The following is a 15,727-nucleotide window of genomic DNA, read 5'->3' on the forward strand; positions in this document are numbered from 1 at the left end:
GTTGAAACTATGGGGCCATGAGAGGATTCCCTACAAAACCTTATCTCAGTTTTTCAAGTTGCCCTATGGTTTTATTAGGGTAGCAATTTTTTGGTTGGCGAAAAAATCGTCAGTCTCACTCAATCGAATGTTGTCACGTGGCTAATTTCTTGTTTAGCTCATCACGATGATGAACTGTTAGTTCCAACATTTCCAGTTAGGCATTATTACCCTATGCTTCCTCCTGTTTTTCCCCTTTACTTGGTTGAATGCTCGGGGTCATACCCTATTGGTATCGTCCCTTGAGCATGCTAAGTGCTCAAAATTATCAAACTTTGATGGGTCCTAACTCAGAATCCATGGCACTTGAAAATAATTCATTTGAACCTATGGGGCCACGAGAGGGGTCCCTACAAAAGCCTATCTCAGTTTTTCAAGTTTCCCTACGGTTTTATGAGGGCAACAATTTTTCTGTTGGCGAAAAAATCATCAGTCTCACTCAATCAAACGTTGTCACATGGCCAATTTCTTGTTCAGCTCATCGCGATGACGAACTGTCAGCTTTGACATGTCTAGTTAGGCATTATTACCCTATGCATACTCCTATTCTCTACCCCAAACTTGGTCAAACGCTCGGGGTCATACCCTACCGGTATCGTCCGTTGAGCACGCTAAGTGCTCAAAATTATCAAACTTTGATGGGTCATAACTTGGAATCCGTGGCACCTGCAAATAATCCATTTAAACCTACGGGGCCATGAGAGGGGTCCCTACAAAAGCCTATCTCGATTTTTCAAGTTGCCCTACAATTTTATCATGGCAACAATTTTTTGCAATAATGTTCTCATCGATTTCAAATAACCATTTTGGGGTTCTTGGGGATTTGGAATTTGTCTTTCATCCATGAGAGGCTCTTTATTTCTAAAGTAATTAGGTGTTACATATGGTTCACTTGGTTGAGCAATTCCACCTTCAATGTTAAAGTTTTCCACATTTTCACCTCCTATGTCAAAATTTTCCACGTGTTGAGCATTTTCATTATCACTTTCAACATATTCAAAATTTTCAATATTTTTAGTTTCAAAATCTACATTTTCATTTTCAATAACTTGTGGCACATTTTCAAATTCAATTTCCTCTTCACTTGAAGTAACATTAGCAATATTTAACATACCTTGTCTTCTTCTCCTATGACATTCTCTATCTCTTTCACTATACACTTCAATTTGGTCATTTGAAAGTTTTCTTTTGCATTTAGACTTCCGACGACTACTACTCCCCGTTTCCCTCCACACATATGCTCCTACATGATTGACAATGTAAGTTTTCACTTTAAGAATCTCCCAAAAGCAAAAAATTGTCTCTACTTGTTTGAAAACCCATGATCCTCAACAAAAAATAGAATATGTAGACTATGGGCTGTTGGAATCCATAAAATGGCCCACAAGGCTTTTTTTTCTTTTTTTTTGGTAAAAAAATCCGATATCCGATTTTAATGTATGAATTTGTGGTCCCCAAAATTTTTCCTGTTGTTGCCTTTTATTTACTGAACTACCACATTAATGGCAATGGCAGAAATCCGATATTGGATTTTATGTCATATTTTAGAGAGAGCGAGAGAGAGGAGAGAGAGAGAGAGAGAGAGAGAGAGAGAGAGAGAGAGAGAGAGATTAGGGGAGAGGGAGATTAGGGGGGAGAGAGAGAGAGGGGGGGGAGAGAGAGATTAGGGGAGAGGGAGAGAGGTAGAGAGAGAGAGAGAGAATATGACCCCTTAGGACATAATATGACCCAAAGCGACCCAATATGGTGTCATTAGGGGTCATATGATGTCCCAAGACACCATACGACCCCTATGGACACCATATGACCCCTATGGACACCATATGATCCCTAATGACACCATAGGACCCCTTAAGATACCAAATCATGTCGTTAGGGGTCATATGGTATCCTAAGGGGTCGTAGGACACAATAGGGGTCATATAGTGCCTTGGGACACCATAGGACCCCTTAAGACACCAAATTGTGTCGTTAGGGGTCATACGGTGTCCTAAGGGGTCATATGGTGTCCCATGGACCCTTATTACCTCTAAGGACACCATATGATCCCAAATGACACCATATTGGGTTGCTTTGGGTCATATTGTGTCCTAAGGGCTCATATTGTGTCCTACGACTCCTTAGGACACAATATGACCCCTAACAACACGATTTGGTGTCTTAAGGGGTCCTATGGTGTCGTTAGGGATCATATGGTGTCCATAGGGGTCATATGGTGTCTTGGGACACCATATGACCCCTATTGACACCATATTGGGTCGCTTTGGGTCATATTGTGTCCTAAGGGGTCATATTGTGTCTTATGACCCCTTAGGACACAATATGACCCAAAGTGACCCAATATGGTGTCATTAGGGGTCATATTGTGTCCCAAGACACCATATGACCCCTATGGACACCATATGACCCCTAACGACACCATAGGACCCCTTAAGACACAAAATCATGTCATTAGGGGTCATATGGTGTCTTAAGGGGTTGTAAAACACAGTATGACCCCTTAGAACACAATATGACACAAAGCGACCCAATATGGTGTCATTAGGGGTCATATGGTCTCCTAATAGGTCGTAAGGGTTCATGGGACACCATATAACCCCTTAGGACAGCATATGGCCCCTAACAACACAATTTGGTGTCTTAAGGGGTCCTATGGTGTCTCAAGACACCATATGACCCCTGTGAACACCATATGACCCCTAACGACACCATATGACCCCTTAAGACACCAAATTATGTTGTTAGGGGTCATATGATGTCCTAAGGGGTCATATGGTGTCCCATGAATCCTTGTGACCTCTTAGGACACCATATGACCCCTAATGATACCATACTAGATCGCTTTGGGTCATATTGTGTCCTACGACCCCTTATGACACCATAGGACCCCTTAAGACACCAAATTGTGTTGTTAGGGGTCAAATTGTGTAGTAAAAAATTCATAAATAATTATTTACTTTATAAAAAATTTAAAAAAAATATGTGTCACATCCAGACATGAGTCTAATACTTATATTATAAATATTATAAAAAAATATTATGATTTGATTGTGATTAGGGTGGTCAGACGTACATCTACTTCTTATTTTGTTCCTGAAATTTTAGTACCACTGCATTGAAATTTGAAATTTTCATCAAATAGGATTTTTTTTTTCCAAAAAACAACTAGTAGCTTAGAAACTAAATTCAATTTTCTATATATTCTCTTCTTACATATTTTAAAAATAATGTTCACAACTTATTCAAATTTTCATGTCAAGTTGCATAACTCTGATTTTCTAAAATTTCATTGCCACTTAAGGGCCTGTTTTGGCACACCATGATCCTGCACATACCCCTTTATTTTTTCAATTTCATGATTATATGCACGTATACATGTGAACTTGTGATATATTATAATCTTATAATTTTTTGCTACAGGAAATATCCATACCTATTTCATCAATGGCAAACCCTCCTCCTTGCACTGGAGAAGCATCTTAGGATCCGGTACACTTTTGTTTGATATGTAAAATTAATTGTTTTTAACCTTCAATGCTTATCATTATATTAATTGTATTTAATCTTTGAACATTTTTTGTATAGGTAATAGCGACAGTTTCGACATCGATGGTGAGCCATCCTCAGTCCATTGGAGAAGCATCTCAGGCACAGGTACGCCATTGTTCTCAATGTTATAGCTTTTAAGTGTTTTTGATATATTTATGTTAGTACATTGTATTAATTGTACATTTAATCTACAATAGACCCCTTCCCAGTATGGCCACAACGTGGATCCATTTAAGTATGTCTTCAAGAAAACTCCTAAGAGTGACAAGGAGAGGAGAGTGAAGACATTAGCTCCTCGATCAGCCGATGAGGTAATCTACATTTCAATTACAAAGGAATTAAAGTTAACTGCATAGTTATGTTGTTAATTGTGAACTATTTTCTACAAAAGAATTCTAACTTGGCTTTTGAATTGTGGTTTTGCAACCATCTATAGAGCCGCATACTGCATCGAAGAGGCTTGATTTATATGATCCACCTCAAGTTTAGGATCATATAGTGTTAGTTTTGGTCATAGAATGACCAATACATGTAGATATATTCTACATTTTTATTGTATATCGATTTGGACATGGCATATGCCACATTTTTGTAATACTTGTATTGACTTGGCAGACATGCCTTTTATATATATATATATAAATATCGATATTCGATCCAATAAATGTGTAATGAGTTCACTATTTTGTATTCGTTATATTTTGTGGTTGTCCTTTTATAAATTTAAATGAATATTTTCATATGTAATCAACAATATGAATATAAACAACAAAAATATATGATATAAACATTGCAATCATGGAATATGATTTGATAAAATTTCTAAAATGTTGAATTACCCCTGCAAAACTCCTTGTATTCAGTTCATTATTGTGTATTCGCTATATTTGGTGGCTGCCCTTTTATAAATTTAAATGAGTATTTACATATGTAATCAACAATATGAATGTAAACAACAAAAATCAACAATATGAATATAAACAACAATGTGTTTGGTGCGAGAGCACCCTCACACTCGCAATGGTCAAATTTTGTTCATCATATGCACAAACTGACATCGCGAGCGCGTCTAGGTGGGTAGGTTTATTCTAAGCATGCCCCTATCATGCATCCCCAAGCACCAGAATGTCGAGAATCATACCGTACCGGTGTGATCTCTCAATTGCCCTGAGTCCAAAAAATTGTCAAAACTTGACGGACTGTTTCTTCAAATCCACGACACATATGGTTGATCCATTTGATCCTCTGGGGTCGTGTGAGGCTCCTCTACAATGGCGTGTCTCAGTTTTCAACAACTCAGAGCTATTATTAGCATTTTTTTGCCTGCTCCAAAAACCATCAGTTGCATGCAATGCAAAGTTGCGAGATTGGATAGAATTGATTCGGTTCATCGTGTGCACAAACCAACATTGTGAGTGCATCTAGGTGGGTAGGTTTATGCTAGGCATGCCCCTGTCATGCATCCCAAAGTGCTAGAACGTAAAATCATACCATACTAGTGCGATCTCTCAAGTGCCCTGAGTCCAAAAAATTGTCAAAATTTGACAGACTGTTTCTTCAAATCTAGGACACATATGGTCGATCCGTTTGAACCCATGGGGTCGCGTGAGGCTCCTCTATAATGGCCTATCTCAGTTTTGGATGAGTCGGAACCATTTTCAATTGGTAGCATTTTTTTCCTGCTGCAAAAACCGTCAGTTGCATGCAATGCAAAGTTGCAAGATTAGCTAGAATTGATTCATTTCATTATGTGCACAAACCGACATCGCGAGTGCATCTGAGTGGGCAGGTTTATGCTAGGCATGTCCCTATTGTGCATCCCAAAGCATTGGAACGTTGAGAGTCATACCATACCAATGCAATCTCTTAAGTGTCTCGAGTCCAAAAAATTGTCAAAATTTGACAGACTGTTTCTTCAAATATAGGACACATATGGTCAATCCATTTGAACCCATGGGGTCGCATGAAGCTCCTCTACAATGACCTATCTCAGTTTTGGATGAGTCAGAGCCATTTTCAATTGGTAGCATTTTTTCGCTTGCTGCAAAAATTGTTAGTTGCATGCAATGCAAAGTTGCAAGATTGGCTAGAATTGATTCGGTTCGTCGTGTGCACAAATTGACATTTGAGCGCATCTGGGTGGGCAGGTTTACACTAGGCATGCCCCTATCATCTTAATCTATCACCGCTATGACCCAATAATGACTCAAATAATTCTCCATGATTATACAAGAATCAAGAATGCTCATGATTGACCAGGGACACATCAAATATACTCAAAACATAGTCAGAAAACATTCACACACAAAATAGTCATAAAACATTGTCACATATTATTCAGAAATTTGCCTCTAAATATTGTCAAATTATACAAAATTTGGCATTACAATATGTGCAATTCAACTTATCGTCATTTTAATATACAAATCATCTCATGGGATTTTATACAAAATTTGGCATTACAATATGTGCGATTCAGCTCATTACCATTTTAATATGCAAAATTTGGCATGTACATATGTACAAATCAGCTCATTGCCATTTAAATATACAAAATTATGCCCCTAAACATGTAAAAATCAGCTCATAGGCATTTATATATACAAAAAGCGAATATAGAACAATTCATCGATGATTTATACAAAATTCTCAAAATCATTCTACTCTGAACTGTAGAATCAATCAAGTGAGCCTTCAGGATTGGCTCTAACCCGTATTGTGTCAAGTATTGCCTCGTGGTTAGATTCACAAACTTTCCATAAAATCTTGTTATGAGGTCTACCACGATACTTAATCAAATGAATATTTGTTTCAACAACAAGGTTAGAGAAATGAAGAATATGTCTGTGTGTTTCAAAGTCCTCAAACAACCAAACATTAGAATTCTTGATAGGGTATCTCTGAAGCCATGTTCCTATCACGACAACAGACCCTATTGGGTACTTAGTACCCTCTCCATCAATGATTGTGGTTGTCAATTTTATTTTTGGCTCAACACAACGACACAAATAGTAATTTGTTCCTTCTTCATTGCTCTCTTCTGCAATAACTGCATACACATGACCTACATTTTATAAAGTGTTAATTAATACCAAAAAGAAAGTATGATGAACAACAAAATGAACCAAAAAGAATACTTGCAAAACAATTAACTCAAAAAGTCACCTGAATCCACTAGGTTGGATACATGGTCAAAATCCACTAATGTCTCCATCTGCTTCAATTGTAGTGCTTTGGGAATTTGATATGAATCAATGGGAACCAATGGTCTACAAGACCATTTGTCAACCCACCCTTGTGATTCACATTCTTCCCACAAACAATACATGCATGAAATGTAAAAACATACCATCTGTCTCGTATAAATTACCAGTGAACTTGAATTTGAACTCATAAATGAGTGCATGTCACTCGATCTTGCAACTTTACAACAATCTAGATAGTTTTCAATGTTAGATTCAATGATCAACCAAAAATATCTATGAACCATTGACGAACCTAGATTACTTCGACCCATTGTAGACTTACACCATCGCACAATTGTTTCTACATCTACCAATTCAGCACCACCTTCATACTTCAATTCTTCCCTAGCTAGGGCTCTTTTCACACATGCTCCTGCACTATCGTGCTCTCCCTTACCATGTCTAGCCTCACTGAAATTCCAAAAATGTTGTACACCGCTTTTCATATGCATCCTTGTCAACCAATAAAACATCCTTGCATTCTTGAATTGTATGCTGCAATTATCTAACCATATTAAGTGTCGATTGTATCATATGTTCCGTTCCCTTAAACTATCATAGAAAACTTTAAAGCATCCTTGTACAAACTTGGATGATGAGTATGATCATCACTTATGTAGAATTGATACTCTCTTGCAACCTTTCTATCCTCCTTTGTGCTATCATCTGCATGCATGAATGCTATGTGTACAAAAATAGAAACTTGTGTAGAGTGATAATACATGGATTGCACTTCATTTTGAGGTTGTAGTGTATAATTTTCAGCGAAATCAACTATAGAGACAATGGTGCCAAGAGGAAATGTGTCCTTACATAACTTGAATTGCTCATCTAACCATCAAGCTCTATGTGTATGCATTATGTAATCATAAACTAGTTTCTCTTGAAACATTTTCATAAATTGAGCTACACATATATCATTTTTCACTAGCTCACATCACTTCAAATCTTTTCCATCTTTAACTCCATGTGTGATTGTCTTGTTTTTTCTGAAAGAAACTAGTTTCATACCAATTTCATGTGTGCTATCCAAATGTACGCATCTTGGTAAATGTTACAAACCATCACATATAGCACAAAAACCTTCCAAACAAGGCATCTTATAATAAATACAACCATCATGTCTATTACATAGGCACACTTGAAATAAATTCTCTTACCAACTTAGGAGGTGCTTGTATATTACATTCCTGCAAAACAACGTTAGTGTGTAAAGTAGAACAAATATGATGAAAAATATCATAATGCATGGAAAATTCAATATGCATCCTACAACAACACGTGGTGCATACATGATTAATCTTAATATAAAAAGGTTTTGCCATTTGAAAAAATCTTTGAGAAATTCTTATTTGAGATAACTTTTGGAGGAATCTTTCATAAAACTTAGTTTGAGTCATATCCAAATAGTGTTTGGCATGTGGCTCACGATTTGTAGACCCAATTCACCTTCTAACAACATCTTTTTGGTTGGGCGATACTCTTGTGTTGTCATACAAAAAAATTTCAATTAATGTTTTAGTGCATCAACAACAACCTTGTCTTTGCATGGTAGTCTACCCGAGAATGCCTAAAGAGAACTATTGTTAGGTTCCTCTATTTGTTCCCAGCTCTTGAATGCTTTACTTAATGTTGTTCTACTAATGTTTAATGACTTACTTGTTTTTCTTATAAAATGATCTTTTTTTATTTTCTTTCTCATTATGGTTGATGTAATGACACATCGAGTAGCATTAGAATCTTTACTACGTGATTTTGAACCAATAGATTGATATGCATCAAATAGATTTCTGACAATAGTTCTTTCACTATTACTTTCAGATGATCTTAGGCCTAGAATTTTCATTTTCTCTCTAAAATTCAAATTTTTAATCATTTGAACATTTAATTGACATCTTGTTGTTTTATTTAAGTTTTGAAAATAGTTTTGCCATATTCTTTTAATCATTCTCCTACAAGTTCATTCATTCATTTTATTGGGCATTAGGTTCAATATATTCTCATCAATGTCAATTAGATAGTTTGGTTTCCTACGAATGATTTTAGGAGGTGTTAAAATTGGTGCATTATGTACATTTAATTCATCAAGTAGAAAAGGTGCAATATTTTCATCATTTAATTGATTATTCAATGCGGTATCTTCTTCAATTGCATTAGGTTCAAACAGTAAATTATCAAATGTTTCTTCTTCAATTGCATTAGGTGCATTATATTCATTTGGTAAATCGAATTGAGATGTTGAGGATGACATACCTTCTTCTCCTATTGTTCTTATGTCATGCAATTTCTTCATACGCTGCCTTTGTCTTTCCTTTTGAGCCTCTCGTTGTTTCATCGTTCCTTGCTTGTTCTTTCCCATGGTCGATATCGGTTGTCCTAAATAGAATCATATTACATATATATGTAAAGAAAAGTTCATAAACAAACAAATAACCATAAATATGCATCTTATCACTATTTTTTGGAATCAAACTATTAAACAATCACAATTCAATCATTTGAAATCATTCAAAAACAAAAAAATCACTTACTTTTATGTATATAACAGTGATAGAAGTGCAGACACAGTTCCAGTGGGGCCTTCAATGACCTCAAAAACTTCTTTTGAGGCCGTTGAGGCTCTTGGGCAACTAAACTTATGTCTATAAATTGCATACACGCTACATTAATATCCGCGTACGTGCTATTAGACCATAAAATGTTGACAAGCCCAACGGTATTCTTTTTTCCCATTCTGGACTGATTAGTAGCGCGTACACGCTACTAAGCCTAAAAAATGTTATCACATGGTAACGAATGATGGGAATAGTACCCTGTATGTGCTTATGAGTAATAAGTACCACATACGTGCTCCTTTACCTTAAAAAAATTATGGTAGGGCACTATTGGTAGTAGAAAAGATGTGAATGAAAAGGGAGGGAGGGAGAGAGAGAGAGGGAGAGTAGGGGGAGGGAGGGAGAGAAGAATGGGTATGGAGGAAGGGAGAGGGAGAGTAGGGGGAGGAAGGGAGAGGGAGAGTAGGGGGAGGGAGGGAGGGGGAGGGAGGGAGAGAGAGAGAGAGAGAGAGAGAGAGAGAGAGAGAGAGGGGGGGGGGAAGGAGGGAGAGGGAGAGAAGAGGGGGGAGGATGGGAGAGAAGAGGGGGTATGGAGGAAGGGAGAGGGAGAGTAGGGGGAGGGAGGGAGAGGAGAGGGGAGAGAGAGAGAGAGGGGGAGGGATAGGGAGGAGAGAGAGAGAGAGAGAGAGAGAGAGAGAGAGAGAGAGAGAGAGAGAGAGAGAGAGAGGGAGAGAGGGGTGTGGAGGAAGGGAGAGAGAGAGAGAGAGAAGAGGGGGGTTGGGAGAGAAGAAGGGGTATGGAGGAAGGGAGAGGGAGAGAGGGAAGGAGGGAGAGGGAGAGAGAGGGAGAGAGGGAGAGAAGAGGGGGGGAAGGGAGAGGTAGAGGGAGGGAGAGAGGGAGAGAAGAGGGGGGAGGGAAGGTAGAGAGAGGGAGAGAGATATAGGGAGTGAGAGAGAGAGAGAGAAGACGGGGGGTGGGAGAGAAGAAGGGGTATGGAGGAAGGGAGAGGGAGAGATGGAAGGAGGGAGAGGGAGAGAGAGAGGGAGAGAGGGAAGGAGGGAGAGGGGGGAGAGGGAGAGGGAGAGAGAGAGAGAGAGAGAGAGAGAGAGAGAGAGAGAGAGAGAGAGAGAGAGAGAGAGAGAGAGGGGGGGGAGAGTATGGGGGAGAGAAAGAGGAGGGGTCTTAAGGGGTCATAGGACACCATATGACCTCTTAGGAAACAATATGACCTCTAATGACACCTAAGGGGTCATATGGTGGGATAATAAAATGATATATTAAATTTAAAGTTATGAATAGAACATCATACAACGAGACTCCAAGCGAACAAGCAACGAGGCTTTGCTAAAAAGCAAGTGTAAGAGCTTGACCTAACCCTAAGAGTACTGCCTAAGTTATAAAACATACGATGCTATTAAATTTGCAAGGTTATAAGACTGATATCGATTGTGACTATAGGAATTACACACTTGATTTCTTTCATGGGTATGTACCGTTCCAAGTTGTTTGACAAGTGATGATCATCATATACTACCACTGCCATGCATACAACAAACTTTAATTTCTTTAGGTGACAGGCGTTGTGTAACAACATGAGAACTCTCGCATACCCACCACTATCATTCTACAGGACATCATCTGTGTTACTCTCCCTCTTTCTCTTCCTACCTGTTGCTTCCTTCTGCAAAGCATATTGCAAGTACTCTGACTCATCATGTTTCTTTGTTGACACTATTTTCCACATCTGCTCTGCTCATTAAAAACACATTCGAGAAGAATATTGCTACAGGTTTCCTTGTTTGTCACAATAATACACCTGCGGCTAAATTTCAAACCCTATTCCTCCTATTCAATATACACACACAAATCCATCAGTATTCTAGACTCCAAGTGAACAAACAATGAGGCTTCGATAAAAAGCAAGAGTAAGAGCTTTATCTAACCCTAAGAGTGCTGCCTAAGTTCTAAAACATATGATGTTATTAAATTTGTAAGGTTATAAGATTGATCTCGATTGTGACTATAGGAATTACACACTTGATTTCTTTAATGGGAATGTATCATTCCAAGTTGTTTGACAAGTGATGATCATCATATACTACCACTACCACGCATACAACAAACTTTAATTTCTTTAGGTGATAGGCATTGTGTAACAACATGGGAACTCTCGCATACCCACCACTATGATTCTACATGACATCATCTTTGTTACTCTCCCTCTTTCTCTTCCTACTTGTTGTTTCCTTCTGAAAAACATATTGCAGGTACTCTGACTCATCATGTTTCTTTGTTGACACTATTTTCCACATCTACTCTGCTCTTAAAAAACACATTCGAGAAGAATATTGCTACAGGTTTCCTTGTTTTTCATGGTAATACACCTATGGTTCAATTTCAAACCCTATTCCTCCTATTCAATATACACACACAAATCTATCAGTCAATTTTCTTAGGAGAGCATACATGATAAAAATCAAAGAGGAAGCTACAGACAAGAAATAAATTCATTTACTTCTATAGAAGTGCAAACACAGTTGCAGTGGGGTATGGAGGGAGGAAGGGAGAGAAGAAGAGAAAGAGGGATGGGGTAGAGAGAGAGAGAGAGAGAGAGAGAGAGAGAGAGAGAGAGAGAGGCACCTTGTATGCATTTGAGAGGGGGAGACAATACACTTACATGTGTATATATATGTTTAATATATATATATATATCATATTATACACATTATATATTACATATGTTATATGTATATACATATATTATATGTATATAAACATGTTATATATAGAATATCATATTATACAATAGCGTGTACGCGTTGTTTATAGGGAAACAAGTGCGTACGTGCTGCTTACACTATAAGTACCCTGTATGCACTTTTTAAACCATAAGTACCCCATACGCGCTTTTGACTGTTTAGGCTTGGAAATAGGCCTCGATGACAAAGCTATGGTTTGGAAGTTTGATTTCCCTCCATTTCTCTCATTTTTGACATGTTTTATTTTATCAACTTGGTTTATCAACTTTGTCATCATCAGGTTTACATTTCATCAAGTGGTTATTTCTAAAATTTCCACCATATTTTCACCCATCTTTTGAGCTTTCTAACCATATAATTTCTTTTACCAGTGTCTCCATAGTTCTCATAGACATAGGTGCACCATTTTTTGAATAACTTTTGATATACTTATCCAAATTTAAAAAACTTTATATATTATTGTAGTGCACTTGATTCTTTACAATTTTTAAAAAAAATATTGTATTTTCAATTTGTTTAGTGCAACTTATGATTCGTGCACGAATAGATACCTAATTTTCAGGATGTGCTCGATTGGAAAAATCATAAAAAAAAAAATACTCGAGAAAAAATTACAAAACAATACACATCTTCTAGTGCTCACTCTTAACTATCTTCCTACTAAAGGATTTGTCAAAATACTAAATCTAACTATGACTTTTTTGATGCCCACGTCAGACACTATGTTATGTTTTTCAGAAAAAATCAAGGTCAGTTTTTCATGTGCGAAGGATTTGACCCCCTTAATCTTATCCAATTTTGAAAATGTTTAGTAGTTTGGAAACGAAATTCAGGATACTACAATATTTGTTCTTTGATTATCTTCATATCTTGAGTGGATGACTTTCAAATTTTGCCTCCAAGTTCAGGTTCACCTGATTTCAGAAAAAAAGTGTCCACTTATACCCCCCTTTTTGACCACCATCTTTGTGCACTTACCCGCCAAACAAAACTAAGATTTTCATAATGTTACCTAGAAAAATTATTTTATTTAATGAGACAAACTAATGCAATTGACATTATTGCTGTCCAAAAATATAATATTATAGTTTTTTCTATGTCGAATAGTTTATCCACTATTGGTTTCCCAAGTTGGAAACATTTCTTCAAGAGTTGCATCTATACATATGTACCTTATAGTAAGAACCATATAAAGGAATAAGTGCTCACACATTTCCCTTCACCTCAACCTTGGTTAAAATGAAAGGCTTGTATTTTGTTTATGGAATTTTAAAAAGCCACAAGTAAGCTAAAATGGTCCTTGAACTAGATGGAGATGGATTTAGGACTATAATTTTCTTCAAATACCATGCAAAATTAGTGAAATGGAATCTAAGGGTGTAAGATGAATCTTGCATTAGTTATAATTAATTTTAATTTTAATTTTTAAGGCTTCACTTACTTTCCACTCATTAGCCAGACATGAAATATTCCACTACATTTCAATGTAAGTGTATATTCCACCTCGCGATTGGAGACATATGTTCAACATGAATCCTTCTATGACATATCCATATATTATAATACTTTGATCACCTCAAAGGAATATATTAATTATGATCCTAGATAGGGGATAATAGAATATCATATTGATTGTCTTTTATTTTTTAAGTTTTGTACCAACTTCTCAAAGCATGTGATAACCTAGGAACATGTTACAAGGAATCTTGGGCCTTAGAGGTTCTATGGTATGAGCCAAAATAATATCCACTAATCCATCCTTATCAAATTTATCCTTGAAGATGCACTTATATTGTTCATGAGCCATTGAGCTTTATGCCACCTTGGGGCCTATGGAGATCACTCTTATGAGCTAGTTAATGTATGTAGACTCTTTACTTGGTCATTAGAAAGTGGCATTCAGAAAGTTCAAAAATAAGTTCGAGCATGGCATTATATTTAAATGCCTTTTTATACATGTAATCTATGTATAGTATAATCAAATGATTGAGCCCTAACTTGTTGAAATCCTATTGTAGAAAATTATAATGTTTTTGTGTCTGTAATAAAAAAATATTACTATTTTTTCTATCAAGTTGTGAGTTTATTTATTTGGTTTATACTTGAATAGTCCTTAAATGGACCCTTTGACCATGATTAAATTAGATGGTATTACCACAAGGTTGATCTATGTGGTTATTATAGAATAATTTTGATAAGGTGGGAAGATGGCTAAGAAGTATACTACACATAATTTGCTAAAGCTAGAGTATAAATGAAAGGATTAATATTTTATTTACTCGGTATGAATTAAATATTGTATCGCTAGTAGGAAGGTGTTGGTTATAAATGAATCAGAAATTAAGGCAACCCATAAGAAGATTGTAAATGCAACACCAACTATGAGATGGTTTATAGAAGTGATTGTGGATATATTGACAACCAAAGGTATTTTAAACCAAATCTAACATGTTTCCATAGAGAGGACATGGAATTATTAATATATAATTGGGAGGATGGAAGAGAGATTCTTGATGCGTTCAATATTATGAAGATCTAGATGCATGATTTTGAATATTGCTATAGAAGAAACACTGACTCTAAAAGTGATAAAAGTGATGAAGAACAAGAAGCCAACCCTATTGGGTAGTGAACATAAATATGGAGACAACGAAGAAAGAATATTTAAAGCTATCTCAACTATGGGGCATAAAACTAAAGTAGATATTACCAACTTTATTAGTAGTCGAAATCTCAAATAATTGATAGATTTGATAATTTATTTATAAGAGCACTTTGAGTATGAATTTATTAATGATCTATATGGAGTAAAATTTGATAAGACTAATTTTAAAGGTCATGTTGCCTTATGGTGGAAGGATATACAACTAGAAAGAAATAGAAAAGGTAAACCTAGTGTTGGAAAATGTGATAGAATGGTGAAGAAATCAAGAACTAAGTCCATTCCCATTAATTATAAATTGTAGTTGCTAAAATAATTATATAATTTGAAGCAAAAATATTTAACTATAAATGAATATATTGAGGAATATTATAGATTAAATCTGTTTAGGACATCATGATGAAGTGGAAAAATTGGTGAGATACATGAATGGATTGAGAGTATCAATTAAAGAAAAACTAAGTATGTTGAAAATTCTTATAATATAGAAGTGTATCAAAGGACCCTCAACATATAAGGAAAAGTGAACCAAAAGCTTTAAATAAATATACTTAACAAAGAGGAATATTAGGAAGGGTCTAATGAGATAGGTCACACCATGGAAATTGTAGAGCATATGGATAAGTGCACAAATATGGTGAACCAAAAACGGGTCTTAAGCGGCTACAAGTTTTTTAAATTGGGAGAGACTAATTTTGGATGAGAAATTAAAGATCTAGTTGTAATGAAAATATACAATGAAAATAAGATTTGAAGTTCTCTGAATCTACTTTCTAAACTACTAATTTGTTTTTTAAAATGGTAGATATTAATTTGTTAAAAATGGATGCTACACAAAGTGGTCTTTAAAAAATTAAAAATAAATAACATGACATATCGTCTAGCATGGTCCCCCAAAAATGTTAATCTTTTTAGCAT

This window comes from Cryptomeria japonica, chromosome 6, assembly GCF_030272615.1.
Source record: "Cryptomeria japonica chromosome 6, Sugi_1.0, whole genome shotgun sequence".
NCBI classification, from domain to species: Eukaryota; Viridiplantae; Streptophyta; class Pinopsida; order Cupressales; family Cupressaceae; genus Cryptomeria; species Cryptomeria japonica.